This window comes from Bactrocera neohumeralis, unplaced genomic scaffold (genome assembly GCF_024586455.1).
Source record: "Bactrocera neohumeralis isolate Rockhampton unplaced genomic scaffold, APGP_CSIRO_Bneo_wtdbg2-racon-allhic-juicebox.fasta_v2 cluster11, whole genome shotgun sequence".
Lineage (NCBI taxonomy): Eukaryota > Metazoa > Arthropoda > Insecta > Diptera > Tephritidae > Bactrocera > Bactrocera neohumeralis.
Window position 1 is genome coordinate 20,113,089 of NW_026089624.1, and position 19,629 is coordinate 20,132,717.

The 19,629-nt window shown below is 35.9% G+C and overlaps 1 long non-coding RNA gene across 1 annotated transcript; it reads left to right on the forward strand.

Moving 5' to 3' along the window:
• Positions 1 to 8,683: 8,683 nt before the first annotated feature.
• On the forward strand, positions 8,684 to 14,743 carry LOC126766265 (uncharacterized). The gene is made up of 2 exons (XR_007668795.1): positions 8,684 to 14,373; positions 14,431 to 14,743. It is a non-coding gene; the product is annotated as an uncharacterized LOC126766265 (long non-coding RNA).
• The last annotated feature ends 4,886 nt before the right edge of the window (positions 14,744 to 19,629 follow it).

The window sequence follows — 19,629 nt, forward strand, 5'->3', positions numbered from 1 at the left end:
CCTTTAAAAAATATTACGGCAAATCACCCAAATATCCTCAAAAATATTCCAAACGAAAATTTGTTGGACACTAACTTCCTTATTTTCGAAAAGGAAAGTACAACAAAATCACTAGGCATCCAATAGAATGAGTTATCGGACCAGTTCTCATACACGACTGGGTCCATATCCGCATTATCAGCCACAACAAAAAGACAGATTTTATCCTCGGTAGCAAAACTTTTCGACCCCGCAGAATGGCTTTTGTCAATAATGATCCAAGCGAAAATCTTAATACAGGAATTATGGCTAGACGGAACTGACTGGGACGAACAAGTGAAACTTCTTCGCTTAGAAAAATGGTCCCAGTTCGCAATGACATTTCTCAGATTCAAATTCCCCGATGGGTAAACTACTCCCTCTCGAATTACATGGCTTATGTGACGCCTCTGAAAAGGAATACTGCGCTACTATTTATGAGCGCACGCAGAGTGACACCACGACCACAAGCCACTTATTAGTAGCAAAAGCAAGTGGCTCTTTTAAAAACTATAAGTCTCCCAAGACTTGAGTTATGTGGCGCACTACTACTTTCCAAATTAGTAGCCATGGTGCAAATGCATTTAAACATGACAAAATGCAAACTATATATGTAGTTCGATTCCGAAATGGCCCCCGATGGTTGATAGAATCTCCTGATTCCTGGCCACAATCCCCATGCGCAACATTATCGCACCAGAAGGTCGAAAAATCGCCACCTTTCACACATTATTGGATGATACCGACATCCTTCAAAGATTTTCATCGTTTCCAAGAGCTCTCAGAGTAGTTGCTCATATGTTCAAATTTATCGAGCAACTCAAAAAGCAAAGTAAAAAGGATCACATAATTTCCATGCAATACAGTGACGCCCCTAGAGTTATAAAAGGCAAAGGTCGCACTAATAGCATATACACAAAGCGCGCTACTTCTGCCGCGATATATCACTACTAAAGAGAATCGAAGCCGATTGATAAAAAGAGCTCACTCTTGATTCTAAACCCTTTTCTGACACGAGAAAGGTCTGCTTCAAATGCCAATGGTCGGCTCGCTAATTCGAGCCTAACATACAATGAATGCCACCCCATAATAATTCCAGAGAGGTCCCCATTTGCCACATTATTCCTCCATTACATCCACATCTTAATGCTACACGCAGAACATCGCCTCATGCAACATATGGTACGTCAGGAGTATTATATCCCCCGACTTAAGCCCCAAGTAGGGAAGTGCATTTTCATGTGCAAGATATGCACCAGAGAACTGCAACGAGTAATAAATTTTTGTTTATAATTAGAAGTACTGATCCATTACTCTGTCTGATTCTGCCAGTTCAGTTCATGTACACGAAGCGAACTATTTTCTTCAAATCAGCGATAGAGAATAACTTTGTATCACTAGCGATCGGCTTATTCGATTTGTTTATGAACGTTGTATTTGTTTGATGCAACTCATGCTTCGATTAAAATTATCGACAGCTGAAAATCCCCAAAACTGAGTGCACTTCTGCATTTCAATTTTGCCAGCAAAAGCATCGAATGCAACATTGCCAACATGCTTCAATTCAGCATTTTCGCCATTGAAAGCGGTCCCGCACATTAAGCGGCACCATTTGTAAAATCGCGTTTGTCACGTCACACTCTCATTTCATCATCCGACTCGAGAAGTCATAATTGTTGGTATTCACTCAAAGTATTGTTTAATGTAATTTAAAGCTATTCTAATAAAACCTATTTTTGTTAATAAAAAATATTACTGGCGCAGTCGGTAGGATCTGCGCAAAAGATCCTAAATAAAAGAACCTATTCGTCTAAAATACCTTTTTTTTGTTTTTAAAATACACACAACCGTGTAATAAAAAATAAACTAAAATAAAAAAAAATAAATAAATAACTAATTTTGATATATTTTAAATAAAATAGCTTTTGAAGCTAGTAAAAAACGCAATATACGTAGTGAAAAAAAAAAATTAAAAAAAAAATAAATAAAAAATCGTGAAGGAAAAGTTTACATGCTATGAAACAGGAAGATCGGATTTAATGAAGAAAACAGTTTTTGGTTTATCGTACAAGGCAAAAAGATTAAAACCTTAACATCGTGCATTTGGTGCACGTGGTAGTGAAAGCACGTGGAAGTGGAAAAGTGAAAGATATCGTTTAACATCGTGGAAAAGAATGTATATCGTAAAAAAAAAAAACAATTTCATTAAAACTTAAACATCGTAAAATAAACATTTGGTAACCCTAAACATCGTGGAAAAGTGAAAGAGAACGTTTAAATCGTGAGGAAAATTTTTTATCGCATAAAATAAAAAGATCAAAACTTTAACATCGTAAATTAAACATTCGGTAACTCTAAAACAGGAACGTCGAAGCGAAGAAAAAGAAAAAATATCGTAAAAAACAAATTATCGTAACAAATAAAACTAAATTGTTTAACATAAAGAGTGTATAGCCAACGTAAAAAAAACGTGAAAGGTGAAGAAAAAATATCGTAAAGAACAAATGATTGTAACAAATAAAACTAAATTGTTTAACATAGAGAGTGTATAGCCAACGTAAAAGAAAGACGTGAAAAGTGAAGGAAAAATATCGTAAAGAACAAATTATCGTAACAAATAAAACTAAATTGTTTAACATAGAGAGTGTATAGCCAACGTAAAAGAAAGACGTGAAAAGTGAAGAAAAAATATCGTAAAGAACAAAACGAATAGTTTAACAACGAGAACGTAAAAGTGAAACGTCGAAGCGAAGAAAACGAAAAAATTATCGTAACAAACAAAACGAACTAAGTTACGATCGAACAGTGGAACAAAAATATCACAATACGTTAAAAATAAAAATAAAATAGAACACATAAAAAAAAAGAATAAAACAAAAAAAGGAATAAAATAAAATCAAAATAATTAATATACGATAAATTATTCAACAAAAACTCTATTCCACAATCGAATGCGGAATGTCGTAAGTGCGACTACCTACTTGGTGAAACAAAATCAAAAGTCCAAAGGCAACATTACAAACGAAGGTGAATAAAACCAAAGCAGACAGTTTATGGAAGAAGAAGTGGACGAACTAAGCCAAATTTTGAAATCAATTAAAATTAAAGAGGCAAACAACAAAATGGAGCGCGAAACCAGAGAAATGGCGATTCAAAACATCAAACTCATTCAACCATTTGATGGTGATCGAAACTACTTAGCACTCTTTATTCAAGGGGTCGACGCGATCATGCCACAGTCTCCTGTTATATCGGAAGAGACGAAAGTATTCTATCTACACTGTGTCATAAAAATACTCAGAGGCGCTGCATTGGACGTGGTTAGGCGAGAGCAACCACCAGATTGGATGACGCTGAGGCAGTTACTTATAGATGAATTCGGAGAACACACGGCAGTTTCAACACTAATCTTAGAAATAAGCAATATTAAATTTAAAAACAATGTTAAGCTACTATGCGAAGAGATTAATTTAGAAGTTTGTAAAGTAAAGGATGTTATCAAACTAAAAAATGAAATTTGTTCAACTAAAATATTTTTGTATAATGAATTAGATAAGATAAGTTTGAAAACATTAAAAAGAGAATTGCCAAACTATTTAACTGCGTTAATAAACGCAAATCTTGCTACCGACCTTAAGTCAGCAATCAAAATATTAAAAGAAAACGATGTTTATGAAAATAATAAACAATTCTCTAAACAAGAAACAATTCAAAGAACTAACGCAAATTCGAAACTACCTAATTATATGAATAACAATAATAATAGTAATATAGAATATTTTGCAACCAATACGAATCAATTTCCAGTTCGTTCCAATTACAACACTTTTTCAAAAAATTACCCATTGTCCAATCAAAATAATTATTATAAAAATAAACCATTTTTCAATGAACATAGCAATCAACAATATACTTTACAAAATAATAATTTCCCACAAGTTAGGCATACACCTTTCAATTCTGCAAACATTTATACTAATAGAAACTTAAATAATTTAAAACAAGATAAAATTCATGGGTCAAACCAATCTCGATTAAGACGCTTTGGCTATCCTGAACCAATGGAACAAGATGAGGTAAATTTTCACTTAACAGCCTCGGAAGGCCCCCCACAATTGAATTGAAATTTAATAAAAAATATTATAAATTTTTAGTCGACACAGGTTCATCAGTTAGTTTAATAAAGCCTGGAATATCCAACGAAAAGATTATTTATGTTCAGCCAATAACATTAACAACAGCAATAGGAAAAGTTTGTCTAAATGAAACCCAAGAATTGTTTAGCGATGAACATATGAAAAACTGAAATTTTTCGTTTATAATTTTTCGAATAACTACGACGGTTTACTTGGTTGTAATATACTTAAGCTACTTAAAGCTAAAATCGATCTGGAAAAAAATACGATACATATGAATGGTGTTCGGTATAACTTTTTCAAGAATAAATCAAATTCTGTAAAATTTGATAATTGCCTTCAAGAATTAAATATGAACGAAAATCATAACACTAAAGATAGTAAACTTAGACTTGAACATTTAAATTCAGAAGAGTTAAATAAATTAAAAGAACTTTTAAATAAATTTGAAAATATATTTTATAAAGAAGGGGACAAACTCACCTTTACTCATAAAATAAAACATAGAATTAAAACGGTTCATGAAGATCCAATATATGTAAAGTCGTATAGATATCCTGAAATTCATAAATCAGAAGTAAACAAACAAATAAAAGAAATGCTCGAAAATCAAATCATTTCTCATAGTAATTCCCCATATTCAGCACCAATCTGGGTGGTACCAAAGAAGTCAGATGCTTCAGGTAAAAAGAAGTGGAGGATTGTTGTCGATTTTCGCAAGCTCAATAGTATTACTATCGATGATAGGTATCCCATCCCAAACATGGATGAAATTCTCGAAAAACTAGGTAGGTGTATGTATTTTTCAACAATAGACTTAGCGCAAGGCTTCCATCAAATAGAAATGGATCCGGCAGATAGGAAAAAACAGCTTTCTCTACTCAGAGCGGACATTTTGAATTTTTAAGAATGCCATTTGGGCTTAAAAATGCTCCAGCCACCTTCCAGAGACTGATGAATACGGTTTTAGATGGTTTAATAGGGAAAGATTGTATGGTTTACTTAGACGACATTGTAGTATTCAGTACGTCATTACAGGAACACATAGAATCTCTAGACAGAGTTTTTTGTAAATTAAACGAAGCAAATCTGAAAATTCAGATGGATAAAAGCGAGTTTTTCAAAAGAGAAACCGAATTTCTTGGTCATATCATAACGCCAGAAGGTATTAAGCCTAACCCTAATAAAATTAAAGCAATTTTAAATTATCCCGTTCCTAAAACGGAAAAAGAAATAAAACAATTTCTTGGTTTGGCGGGATTTTATCGTAAATTTATTCAAAACTTTTCTGAAATAACTAAACCTTTGACTAACTGTCTTAAAAAAGACAATAAAATAAATAGCTCAGATGAGAAATTCGTGGAAGCTATAAACACTATAAAAATCTTAATTACTAATGATCCAATTCTGGCATATCCAAATTATGAGAAAATATTTACATTGACGACTGATGCGTCAAATGTGGCATTAGGGGCAGTGTTAAGTCAACAGGGACATCCAATTTGTTTTGCTAGTCGCACACTCAATGAACATGAGCTGCACTACTCAACTACTGAGAAAGAACTTTTAGCCATGGTTTGGGCTACTAAATATTTTAGACCATATTTATACGGCAGGAAATTTATAATAAATAGTGATCATAGACCATTGCAATGGCTCCACAACTTAAGGGAACCAAACTCCAAGTTACAAAGATGGAAGATTCGGCTTAATGAGTATGACTTTGACGTAAAATACATATCAGGTAAAGAAAATCGTGTAGCAGACGCTCTTTCTCGTATTAAAATTACGGAATGCTTTTTAAATGAAGAATCTGAATCTAACGTAGACACTGTTCATTCTGCCGATGAAGATTCCGAAAGTTTTATTAAGATAACAGAGCGACCATTAAATGTATTCAAAAATCAAATTAAATTAATAAGAGATGGTAAAAACTCAACCACAATAACGAAAGTTTTTTTTAATAACCTAATTGTAATTACATACAAAGAATTAACTACAGATTATATTAAAGATATAATTAAAACCCATTTATTAAAAAATAATACAACAATTTTTATACCCAATGATACTGATTTTATACAATTTCAAAACGTTTATAAGACACTAATAACAACAAGTCGCAACAAGATTTATCGGTGTACTAAAGAATTAGAAAACATTACAGATTTTGCAAATTTTAAAAGTAAAGTACTTGAAATCCATTTAAGTGGACTTCATCAAGGTATAGAGAAGGTTGCAAAATGTTTTAAATTACAGTATTATTACCCCAATTATCTTAAGGAAATCACCAAAATAATAAACGAATGTGAACTGTGTAATCATTGTAAGAACGATCATATTTCTAACAAAATGCCGTTCAAAATTACACCGCCAATTTACAAAATAAGAGAAAAATATGTTATAGATTTTTGGAAATGGAATAATGAATATTATTTAACATGTATCGATTTATACTCTAAGTTTGCTATGATAGAAAAAGTTAAAGCATTGAACTGGCTGGAATCCAAAAAAGGATTGCTAAAAATTTTTAATTGTATGGGTCCTCCAAAAACTTTAAAAATCGACCAAGACCAAGGTTTAAATAATATAAACATTAAACAATGGTGTAATTCATTAAATATAAAAGTAGAAGTAACAACCGGTAAAACTGGTATAGGTGACATTGAAAGACTACATAAAACTTTGAATGAAAAACTTAGAATAATCAACACTTCAGGTGATAAAGAGCTAAAATATTTAGAAATTGAACAAACACTTTTCACTTATAACCATATAATTGTTCACTCTACTACCAATGAAGTTCCATATACAATCTTTTTTAATAAAGAGTCACCAAAACAAGATCCTCAAATTATTAAAAAAAAAAGAATAAATAATGTAAATAAAAACCGTCAAGAAAAAGACATTGACACAAACTTTGTAAACGCAGAAGTTTCGAGGAAGAGATTAGATAAACTTAGTAATCCATACAAAAAAGTTAGTCTTATTAAAACTGAAGAAGATGGCGAACATCATATTGTAAAGTTTAAAAGTCAAAATGTAAGAAAATATAAAAACCAATTTAAAAGAAAAAAGAAAACCAACTAAAACTAAATCTAAGAATTGAAAATTATATCTTATCAATCTTATCATTCCTTTTTACTTATTCATTATTACTTAATCATTTTTATATGCTAAAAACATCTTTAAATATTGTAAGAATTCTATTTAAAAACTTTAACTTGTAAACAAAGAAAAATTGCAATGAGGACATTGCATTATTTTAAGATGGGAGGAGTGACATATCCTAATGTTTCATTGGAGACTTTTGCCAGCAAAAGCATCGAATGCAACATTGCCAACATGCTTCAATTCAGCATTTTCGCCATTGAAAGCGGTCCCGCACATTAAGCGGCACCATTTGTAAAATCGCGTTTGTCACGTCACACTCTCATTTCATCATCCGACTCGAGAAGTCATAATTGTTGGTCTTCACTCAAAGTATTGTTTAATGTAATTTAAAGCTATTCTAATAAAACCTATTTTTGTTAATAAAAAAACACGAATTGATTAACAATGTTGTCTATGCTGAACTGAATTGATTTGATTGTGTTTTTGGCACGACTGTTTGTTTTGATTTTATCATACTCGTTGCAGCTCTCTGATCTGCACTATGCATAAGCAGAAAATGCGAACCCAGATTATGGCAGCACTTCCACCTGAACGCTCCAATTTCGCTCTGCCTTTCACCACAACAGGTGTTGATTTTGCTGAGCCTTTCCAGGTAAAGGCGTCCTTGTTAAAGTCTCCTCTCATGAAAGGCTATGTGGCTGTCTTTGTATGTTTCACGACAAAGGCAGTACATCTTGAGCTATGTAGTAATCTGACGACGGAGGCTTTTCTCGCGGCATTTGCTCGCTTCGTCGCTCGACGCGGCTACCCATCAAAAATCATGAGCGATAATGGCAAAACCTTTATTGGAGCTCAACGAGCCACAGAAAAAGCAATTTGTGGATTTTTAAGACAAGTGTCACCCGACGTCCAAGTACGCCCCTCAAGGTATAAATTGGCATTCCATACCAAGCGCTCCTCATATGGGCGGTTTATGGGAATCAGCTGTAAAAAGCTTCAAATCCCATTTCAAGCGGGTAGCTGGAAATTATAAATTCAATTACGAAGAGTTCACGACGTTATTAAATTGAATTGAAGCCGTTCTCAATTCACGGCCACTCACCGTATTATCGCAGGACCCATCAGATTTCACCGCCTTAACTCAGGCCATTTTCTAAAAGGGCACCATCCTGGCCATTCCCTGAGCCAGGCGTGGAGTCATATCCCTATTAAATCGATGGGAACAATTAAGATTCTCCATCATGATTTCAGCCACCGTTGGAAGGACAGATACGTAAAGGATCTCCACAAAAAGTACGCTGGAAGACTGAACAAGCGCCTAAACTTGGAGACTGTGTCCTCATTCACGATGATTGTCTACCCCCCACCGAATGGCGGCTTGGTCGCATAGAAAAGCTACATTACAGCTCCGACGGTCACATACGAATCGTTGATCTCCGTACGCAAAACGGAACGCTAACCAGACCGCTCGTGAAGCTATGCTTCCTGCCAACTTCCGATGATCGCAAATCCGAAAACATCAAAAATAAACCGGTATTATCGCTACACAATAAACGAACCAAATGAAACCAATAAAACGCGAGAAAGTACGCAAATAACAACCAGTCGAACGAAGAAAACTAACACGAATCGGTCAATCATTACGACGACCCATTCATGCCACATATCGTGGCACGATGGTCCATATTTAATTGTATGATAGATTTATAATCGATAATCTTCCCTACACAGATCACCATGGATGTTGATACACCAATCGCAACCACGTCAATACCTCGGGCTACCAATGCGCCACGCACCGGGCCTACTCCAGCGCCCCGAACTGTGGTGGCAACGACGCCGGCAATTGCACCGGCAACCACGCCGGCAATTGCACCGGCAACCACGCCGGAAACTGCACCGGCAATAACGTAGGCACCTGTACCGGCAACCGCGTCTGTAGCACGAACTTCGGAGACCCTAAGGTGTCCCATCTGTCGGCGCCCACATCGCCTGCATCATTGTGGGATATTTAGGGGTATGCGACCCGTGCAACGGCAACAAGTTGCACAGGCACACGGACACTGCCACAACTGCCTGTCACATAGACATCTGACTCCGGAGTGTGAGTCACGAGGGCGGTGCCAAATATGCCACAGGCCGCATCACACGCTGCTACATCGTAGCGTGGCTCGCGAAGTGAATCGGTCACCCCTCCATCGCGGCCGCATGCCCCGACTCCAGCCCGCAGCTCGTGGCGCACACCAGCGCGACGGACCCTTGTTGCGGCGTCGACAGCCTGGGCCACCACCTCGCCGATCTACGGGTCTGAGCAGCGTTGTGGCAACGCTGCAACAGCTGCAGCGCCTTTTGGGCTAAAGAGTCGTTTAGGGGGGCCGGGATGGCTAAATGAGCACCTGACCCCCTCTCAAAATAATACATCTACACCTCTCACAATACACACCATACTCAACACATCATCCTCTCATCGCATACACACCATACTCAACACATCATCTTCTCATCGCACACACACCAACTCCACACATCATCCTCTCATCGCACACACACCAACTCCACACGTCATCATTTCATCCCACACACACCAACGCATCACGAATTCAACACACATGAGGACACCGCACAAAAAATAACAAAAGGGACCGACGGACTAGGCGCCGACCTCTTTCTCATACGATCCGTGCGCTTATACGTACATACGAGTATCAACCAAGTTTCCCGCTTTGAAATCGTTTCGCCAACACAAAAGGGTAAGTGCCGCGACGTTTTTTTTTTCGAAAAAAAGAAGACTTCTATTTTAAATAATTGCTTTTAAAAAAATTTGATTGTTTACATTTTTTTCTCTTTGTGGGGTCTAAATCAGCTGTCGTAATGTAATAGATTTCCAATGATGACAAGTAGATGGCGCAAATTCAGAGTCGCACCGAGAGACATATTCGACGAAGTGATTTTTAATTGTAATTTTTGTAAGGCGAAATCTGGATAAATTTATAGGATTAGAAGGGTAAACCACTCTACAGCCGAAATCGTGTGATTAAGTGTCGGTCTGAGCATGGTATTATTCTGAGAAAACCTCACAACTGGTCTGCGAGGTTATTCTTGCTCAAATCTCACAACTAAAAACACAACACAAAAACAAACAAGACAAAATAAAAAAATGGACAACCAAGAAATGTGAATAATTCTGCAAATCTATTAAATTTGGTGCATATACTATATAATAGTTTCATTTATTTTTATTATTTCAAAATGTGAAAGAACAACTCAGGAGCAGCTAGCATTACAGGGTATTATCTATATATATAAAAATGAAACCCGTTTTCCGTTGTCACTAATTCTTTTTTTGTTGTATTTGTTATTATTAGGAGAAGGTTCTTATGTAAAAAAAATTACGAAAGTTGCCTGAAAACGCCTAAAAACAGTCCTTTTCTTTTTCCCATACAAACGTTTTATTTTGTATATACATATGTAAGTAAAAATGAATGTTTGGTTGTTAGTAACCAAATCTTCATGAAATTTTCAGAAGTTGTTCGCTGTGGATCTGGAAGGGTTCAGAAATAAAAAAAAAACTTTTCCTAAGAAAAAGTCGAAAAATTGGAAATTTCCAAAAATTGACTTTTTTCACACAAAGCACATGAACGAGTACTCCCAGGATGCGATGACATACGTGTGGAATTATGGATCGGGGTCAATCAGCAAGCGATCGTCACGTTGTCACAGCACGACTTTTCAAACAACAGTTACGATGTTCTTCTTTGGATGGTGAATAGTGGTTCCACCAGATCAAATTGATGAAATTACTTCTGCGGAAATTCCTGATGCAGAGAAAGATCCAGTATTAAACGAAGTGATGAAAACCAATATGGTTCATGGACCTTGCGGACACCACAATCCCACTTCGGTTTGTATGTCTAACAATAAATGCACGAAACACTATCCACTTGCTTTTCTTTCGGAATCGCAAACTGGAAATGATGGATATCCACTCTATCGTCGTAGCTTATCAGACGACCATACAACTTAGAGTAGTGAATATCGAAGTTGATAACATATGGATCGTACTATATTCGCCACTGTTGTCTAATTCACATTCAAATCTCATGTCAATGTTTGATATTGTAGTTTGGTGAAATCGATCAAATATGTTTGCAAGTAAGTCACCAAAGGATGCAACATGGCGGTTATTGGTCTTGAACGATACGGTCGAACTGCAATAAAGCGCTTTGTAGGATATTTACTTTTGCAATTCATGAACGTTTTCCGACTGTTGTGCGTCTCGCAGTTAATTTGGAGGATGGCCAAAGAGTGTACTTCAACCCAGAGAATATAGTGCAGCCAGTGGAAGCTAATTACGCAGAAAGGAAGGCCAACCAGTAGATTGACATCCAGGTTTATGGTATAGGAAAAATAATTACATTGTCGAAGACATTTTACATCGTTTTCGCTAAGAATTGGAAATGTGTCAATTCTGGTTGATACTTCCGGTGGTTTAATATCAATTCCATCTGCCGTTTATCAATTCATGAAAGATGAACTCATAAAGAATATTCGGACATTGGCCAAATTATCGTAACTACGATTTCTTGAGTGCACGCACAATTTTAGCTGCCAAAATTACCGATGTTGTTGACTTAAACTGGAAGATTTAAAGTCAAATTCCGGGAGACTTGCGCTCATACAAATCGATCGATCGTCTTGACAATGAGACGAAGCTGTGAATTATCAAGTGGAATTTCTAAGTGCTTTGGAGAGGCTTGGTATGACACCGCATTATTTGCGTCTCAAAGTTTGATCTGTCATTATGTTTCGCAATCTTCAAGCACCGAAACTGTGTAATGCAACCCGACTGATTGTAAGGTAGCTATCTCATAGAATGGGGCAGAATGCTTGACTCTACGAATTCCTCTGAGCTCGAACGATTCGCCATTTCAGTTCAAACCTTTTCAGTTTTCAAAGAGTTGTACAATTTTCCATATCAGTTCTAACGCATTCCGTTTCCAGTGAAAATTGTATTTGAGATGAGAATCAATAGGACACAAGGATAGTCGCTAGAAGTGTGTGGCATAAATTTGGAAATGCTATGTTTTTCACACAGCCGGATATACGTGGCGTGCTCAGGAGTTGGAAAACCATCTTCTCTGTACATTTACGCACCGAAACAGACACAAAAAAAATACTGTTTATCTAGCTTCGTTACATTGAAAAAATTTGGAAAAATCGAAAATAAATGATTTTCAACACAATATAAATTCAACTTTCTTTTCATTTCAAAACACATAATTTCAGGCAGGACAACGAACTAGCTGACCCGGCAGTTTCAACATAAATATACTTATATCCGCACATGTATTAAATACATACTACTGTGATCAAATTGAAAGAAGAATTTTGGCTGGTAGTACTATCAGTGACATCTATACTACTTTTCACGTCAAAATATTCATTGGTATTTGAGATATGCGTTGTTTTGTGGGGCTCTAAAAGTGAATTCTTCGATTTTTACTATGTCAGATTTATGTTTGTTTATTGAACAAAGAAGTGCATTGGTTTTTCGTGATCATTTCGCCACATTTTCAACTAATATCGTCCCGCAACCACCACATTCGCGTGATTTACCTTTGCGTAACTTCTGCTATTCAGCAAATTCACATGATCACTCCGAGGACACCGTTTTGACTCAATTGAGTATATAAAAGCTCAATCGAAGAAGGATCTGATGGCCATCTGGACGGAGGATTTTTCCAAGTGCTATGATGACTGGAAAATTCGTTGGCATAAATGTATTTCAGCGGGAGGAGATTACTTTGAAGGAGATAAAATAGACAAAATTCACCTTTCAATTTGATTGTAGTAGTACACAAATATTTACAAATTAAATTTTGTCTGAATTATTTAAACGTAAATATGTTATGTCTACTACGAAAAGCCAGTCGCCCATTACAAATTCCAGTATAGTCCATAACTACAAGAAGGCACTAAGCTCAATAAAAGACTAAGCTCCAACTAGACTTGATCTGTTTTCCCGGTTACTGGAACATTTTCGGTAACGAAAAAGCAGACGAGCTGGCAAAGGCAGGAGCTTTCCTTAACGAATCCTAGGCGGAGCTAATACCAAGCTCGCTAGGATCGATCAAAAGAGAGATTAATAGACAATTTCAACAAGTTGCAAATAACAGATGGGAAAACATAACAAAATGCATCATAACTAAACAATTATGGCCAACATATGACAAGAAAAAACCAACAACTTATTAAATCGGTTTAGGAAAAGTATCTACAGAGTAACAGCTACCACAACAGGGTACTGGTCATTTAGAGAACATGCGTTCAAAATGTGTATGCCCTACAACAACATCTGCCGAAGCTGCGGATAGGAAACAATTTTCCACTTTCTCTGTGAATGCCTAGCCCTATCACAGATCCGACACAGAACACTTGGAATCCATCAAGCACCAAACCTTGAATGGATTTCTACTAAAAGCATATCAGACATAAGTAGCTTCATCGAAACCTCAAAATGGTTTGAGAGAGAAGGTGAAACGTGATAGCAGATACAGAAGGTTCTACGAATAGTGTATCAAAATGGCACAGCTAGTGTTAATTGAGCCCGAAAAACAACAGGGCTGCACTCCTACCTGCCTATCTACCTACTTATTCATACTTAGAAGAAAGTAAAATCTACAAACAACATTATATGAAACACTTTTCTTACTCTCTCTATTTGCAGTTGGTAGCGAGCTGGCAACAAAACACAATCAGGGTCCCGTCAATCAGCTGTTAGTAAAAAAATGTGTGATGACAGAAGAATAGAGCTAAAGCGAACTTCTAAAATCAGTTCGCTGTAGAAATTTTGTAGAATTAGACGTCGGTACTTTGTAAAATTATTTATATCAATGGTGATGTGGAAACCGCAAAATTTCTAAATAATTATTTAATAATGCCCAACTTCAATTTATTTAGAGTGGCATCACTGATGAATACTTTGAAAAATGCGCATTTTGCCAGCGGTCTCACCAAGTAATCTTCGTATCACTTTATCTTAGGGTTGGCTTCAAATCTTCTCGCTGATGAGAATCTCACCTATGGGGAAGATGAACAATCACATGTAAGTAAGAGTTTCAGTTAAAATTGTCAAAAGGCTATTGAGAGTATAATGTCAAAGGTAATGCAAAATTTGCTATAATGCTGTGGAGAAGTTGCCGATAATCAGTAACGGAGAATTTTTTTTAACTCTGTTCAACAAGAATTTTGCCGTATTATCAGAGATAAAGAGATCCTAGACCACTGATAAAAAGTATATAACAATCAAGATTAAGTAAATTTGTGAAATTTAACTGTATTTGATGAAACGTTGGTAATGTGAAGCATCAAATTAAGTAATTTTGTGAAATTTAAATGTATTTGATGAAACCGCCGTTCAAATTCGCTAATAAAAATTTAAAACAATGAAAATCAAACAAAATGCGAAATTTAAATATATGTATTTCATGAAACGTTTTGCAATTTGATGCATAGTGGAATCAATTTTCAATTACAAATGATTAAAAACATTTATTAATTGAGAACTAACAGGCTTAATTCACTTTATTAAGTATTGGAAGATCAAAAGTCAGTTGTTTTAATATACCATAAAATCATAGAAAAGGATTTAAGTAGTTTCGCCAAATAGTAGAAGTCCAAGATATAATAATTTGCAATCGTAATAAATGTTCTGTGTTTTAATTTAAATGCCCAAAAATTTGTTTGATCTGGCCGTAATGGAAAATGTTATAAGAAACGCTTATTTTAAGGCGCTCTCACACTGGAATAAGTTGGGCATCCCATTATCCCTGGTTGACGTTGTGACTTTGAAGTTGTAGATAACGTCTATCTTGGAGCCAACTCAAAAAATGTCAGCTGCAGAATCGCTCTTGCCAATATATGGCAATTGAAAAGTAAAGTCCTCTCTCGATGAAGTGAAACTAAACTATTTGGTTCAGAAGCGTGGACGATGTCGACATCTCACAGGACACTACTATGAGTTTTCGAGACAAAGTTTTTGTGGAAGATTTATGACCCTTTAAACATATATGAAGGCGAATGTCTCAGACGATGGAACGATGAGCTGTACAAGTTATACGAGGAAAAGTGGCAAACTTAATATCGAAAAATATTGCGTAAGAATTCATCATGAATTGTTCGAATATACTGAAAAAAATTATTTTAAAATTTGGTATCTTATTAACCGATCTTTGTTGAAGGTCGTGGAATTAGTTGCATGCTCGAGATATTTATATTAAAATTAAATCAAATAATATATCGCACTTGGTACATTAAAGTTTAATTTCCAAATTTTAGTTTTTAGCAAGAAAATAATGTGCAGTGGTCATCTCTACCCACTGTAAAAATCGTTCAGTGATTTGTCTAGTCTTTCGTTAAAAAAACCGTTATGACTATCTTTTTGTTTTCAGAATGACTTCTTTGGACTCAACAGTTTGTCGTCTCTACTGAAAATGTTCAAATTTTGAGTTGTTACACTTTAACGTAACAAGTGCGATATGTGTGATATAAGCTCAATAAAACAGTCATCACAAAAGTTAAGTATTGTGAGGAATTCCAGAAACCTGGTGGGCGCTATTGAAGCGATGGGATCCCTATTCGGATATATAGATCCAAAGTCTTTTAATGGGCGTCCTCAGATTTTTCTGCAATATAGAATCAGGTGCACAGGAGTTTACGACTCCATCTCGCAAAAATTTCAGCTTCCTTAACGGGGCATCTCGACAGGATAAAATCTATGTCTTGCGAACTGTCAAATCTATTGCTATTTCCATTGCCAAATCGGTATGTGGGCATTTGTTATCATAAGATAATCATTTGCGCAAAGGCGTAGGGTAGGTATGTAGGTTCGAGCTGATGTAGCGCATGCTTTGAGCTCTTGAAAAATTTATTTTATCATTTGCGAAGGTAGCATTTGGGTAGGTATGTAGCTGATGTAGCGCATGTTTTGAGCCCTTGAACTGTTTAAGTCTTTTATGTGGAAAATAAAAAAAGGATAAAGATCCTTTTTTTTACAAATTTATTTCTAGGAAAAATAAGATAATAAGAAAAAGATCCTTTTTTTACAAACGTATGCCGTCGGCATATGTGCAAATGGGATATGCTGCATCTTCGAAATTTTCATAGAAATGAAAACTGCGCTGTCAAACTGCTGAAGTGACAGCTTATAGCTTACGATATATGGCATACGAATTAGTTTGCGATATATTGTAAGATATAAGCAATGTGGAGTCTCCACAGGCAATAGGCACGGCAATACAGTTCGCAAGACGTAGATTTTATCCTGCCGAGATGCCCCGTAAGGGGCTGTACCCATATTTAATAGGTGGCCAAGTAAAAATAAAAATCTACCTCGCCATGTGGTCGTTTTAGCCACAAGTCAATGTTTGGGATCAGTCGGAACATGCATTGTCTATTTCAACTGACTTCCAATTATCTTTGCCATCTCTTCACCCCCTCTGCTCGAGCATTTCCTTTTATGGTTTGGGTTGGTAAAACTTTCATAGGCTTCTTCATCACCTTGGCTAGGAGATTTAATTGGTGTGAGGACAGCATTATACGATATGCCGAGCATACACTGAATACACAAATGGAGTAAATAGAAAAAAATCACGTCTGATTAAAAACAATGAAGAATCTTTAAACTCTTACCTCTGGTATGGGAAAAATAAAGATCTTCATTGAGCTGAGAATTTTTTCATTCTAATTTTGATTTGGATTATCAAATTTTTAATTCTATCTTACCAAAATTAAAGTATGTGGATATGTGTATGTTTTTTTATATATTGCACGCAACATGGAGTTGTTTTTAATTCATAATATGTGCGTATATCTGTTCATATGTATATTGTGTGTGGGTAATAACATTAATGACCCTCAAACTCCAATAAAGGAGCTGTGGAATGTTGTAGCTAGAAAAGTGAAACCAAAAACCGTAAAAATATAACCTCAGACGATATTGATTTCTGAGAATAGAAGTCTTACCTATGCTGATACTCTTAGGGAAAAATAAATCCTACTCTACTTAAAGAAAGTTACCCGAAAACGTAAAGCGCAAAGGGCTGAATTGCTGCTGCATCTAAGCGGTTCAGCAATGTCAGCCGACTCGCAGAAAACAATCAGTAAATGTCTTGGTGACCTAGGAAGCATTAAAATACTGACCAAGGAAACCATTATAGAGTCCAAAGACTTAGAAAAAATTACAACTAAGGTCGAAGACCTTTATGTGCTACAGGGAGAGTTGGGAACAACGATATTGAAATGTACCCTAACTCTCCTCAACTGGAAAACACTTACCCTTCAAATGACTTTGTTCGAATTAATGATGTTAACACCCATAGTTGCTATTTGCCTCCCAGCATCAATGACGCTGAATTTAAGAACATAATCGATCATCTAGTGACTGATGTCCGAAGTAAAATTGTTTTAGTAATAGCCGGCGATTTTAATGCCAGAGCTATTGAATGGGGATACAAAAAAAAACGAATATCTGAGGCAAAACTTTACTAGGAGCTTTTGCTTTCCTTGATCTTGAACTCTTAAACACCAACCAATCCACATTAAACAAATTTGGTCAGCAGTCAGTGATAGATCTGACTTTCGTTTAATTAAGTCTAGTTCGTAGAACTCAATAGGAAATAAGTGATCATTATATTTTCGTAATCACTATATATTCGAAATAAATGCCGCATATACATATACAGCAGATTGAACTTTTGACCGTGACCTCTTCGAAGACGCATTTAAACCCACTATTCTACTCGAGAAGCCGCTCTATAATTACGACCCGTCTTAAGAGAGCATGTGACGCATCAATGGCTAAACATTCACGACGCAACCATCACCCAACCAAAGCAAAAAGCAGCATCTTATATTGCTGCAAAACCAAACAAGACTTTTACAGTCTCGTCCTATTTCCACCATGCTGCATGCTAGACTCCACTGGAAAAATCTTTCAGCGAATTTACGTTTACACTCAGTATTTTTATACTGTGTTTTCTTCCTTGACCATACAGATACGATTTATCAACATATTCTCCGCATTAGAAGCATATCGTGCCGTCTTTCTTCTTATTTAGTTTTTGATCTTCTTCTTTCACCACATATTCCTCAGCTTCGTCTTTTAAAATATGTTCGAATACTGAAGCATCGTCCTCATCTTAAGCATTTCAATTTTCAATTTCTTCAAAATGTTAAAGTTTGCGACTGTTTAAGAATGCACATGACGTAGAAGAACACCGTAAAGTCCGAGAAATATATATATGCATGTAAAATCTTTTGAGTTAAATATACATATAACATTTAGCACTAAATTTAATGTATGTGAACTGCAGGGAACGCCATTGAACTTATTACTTCCACTATCATAACCTTGACCATGCAAATTTTCTAATGGTAGGGATAATTCTTCTAGCATAACAAGCAGTGCATTTTTGAGTCCAGCACCCGTGGCATGCGTCAAACGAACGAAACACCTAACATTTTTTCTAATATTAACTTCCGGATGCTTATCATTGTTAATAATGTCAACGACTCATCATGGCGTACGACAGGTCTTCAATCTAATATTATTGAATAATATTTAGCAGAGTGGATTAATTTTTCCCTGCATTGCCATATATTCGACAAATTAAAAAAAATTGTCGTTCCCATTCGAAAATATTTTGTCACCATTTCCTCGAAAAAGGTATGAATTGACTTCCAGAACCTTTACTAATGCAACAAATCTTTTAACAAAATGCTGCTAGTAATGTTCTTGTGTTCTTATTAGGCGATGGTTTTCTTTATCTATTGTTTGATTATTTTTTATGCTCTTGCAACCAGTTGCTACAGAGTATTATAGGTTTGTTCATCTAATACTATGTTCGGACCGACAACGAAAACATGTTTTCGTGGGAAAAACTGGTTTTCGCACACACAAACACACGCAGAAAATTATTTGCAATGACTCTAAAATATGGGAGACCAAAACCCATGCTTATTTTCGTGCCGTCATATATCACTCGATTCTGCAATGGGTGCTCTTTTGGCCCTGCATATTTCGGTATAGGATTTTTGCATTTGGTGTCATCGTGCAATCTTGCAAGAGCAAGAGAATGCCGCTATTGATAGTTGTCAGTGAAAAGTCATCGAAAACACACATTGTCGGTCCGAACATATAAGTTATCACGAGAAAACGACACACCCTAATTCCCGTCGTAATAAGAGCCTACCACTCTGCACATGTCGCTAAGTTAGCACATTTTGCGTGAGAACATTGGCCAGACATCAAAGTAAACTAACACCATGCACGAGGCGCAAGGTCAGCAAAACGTCAGCAGAG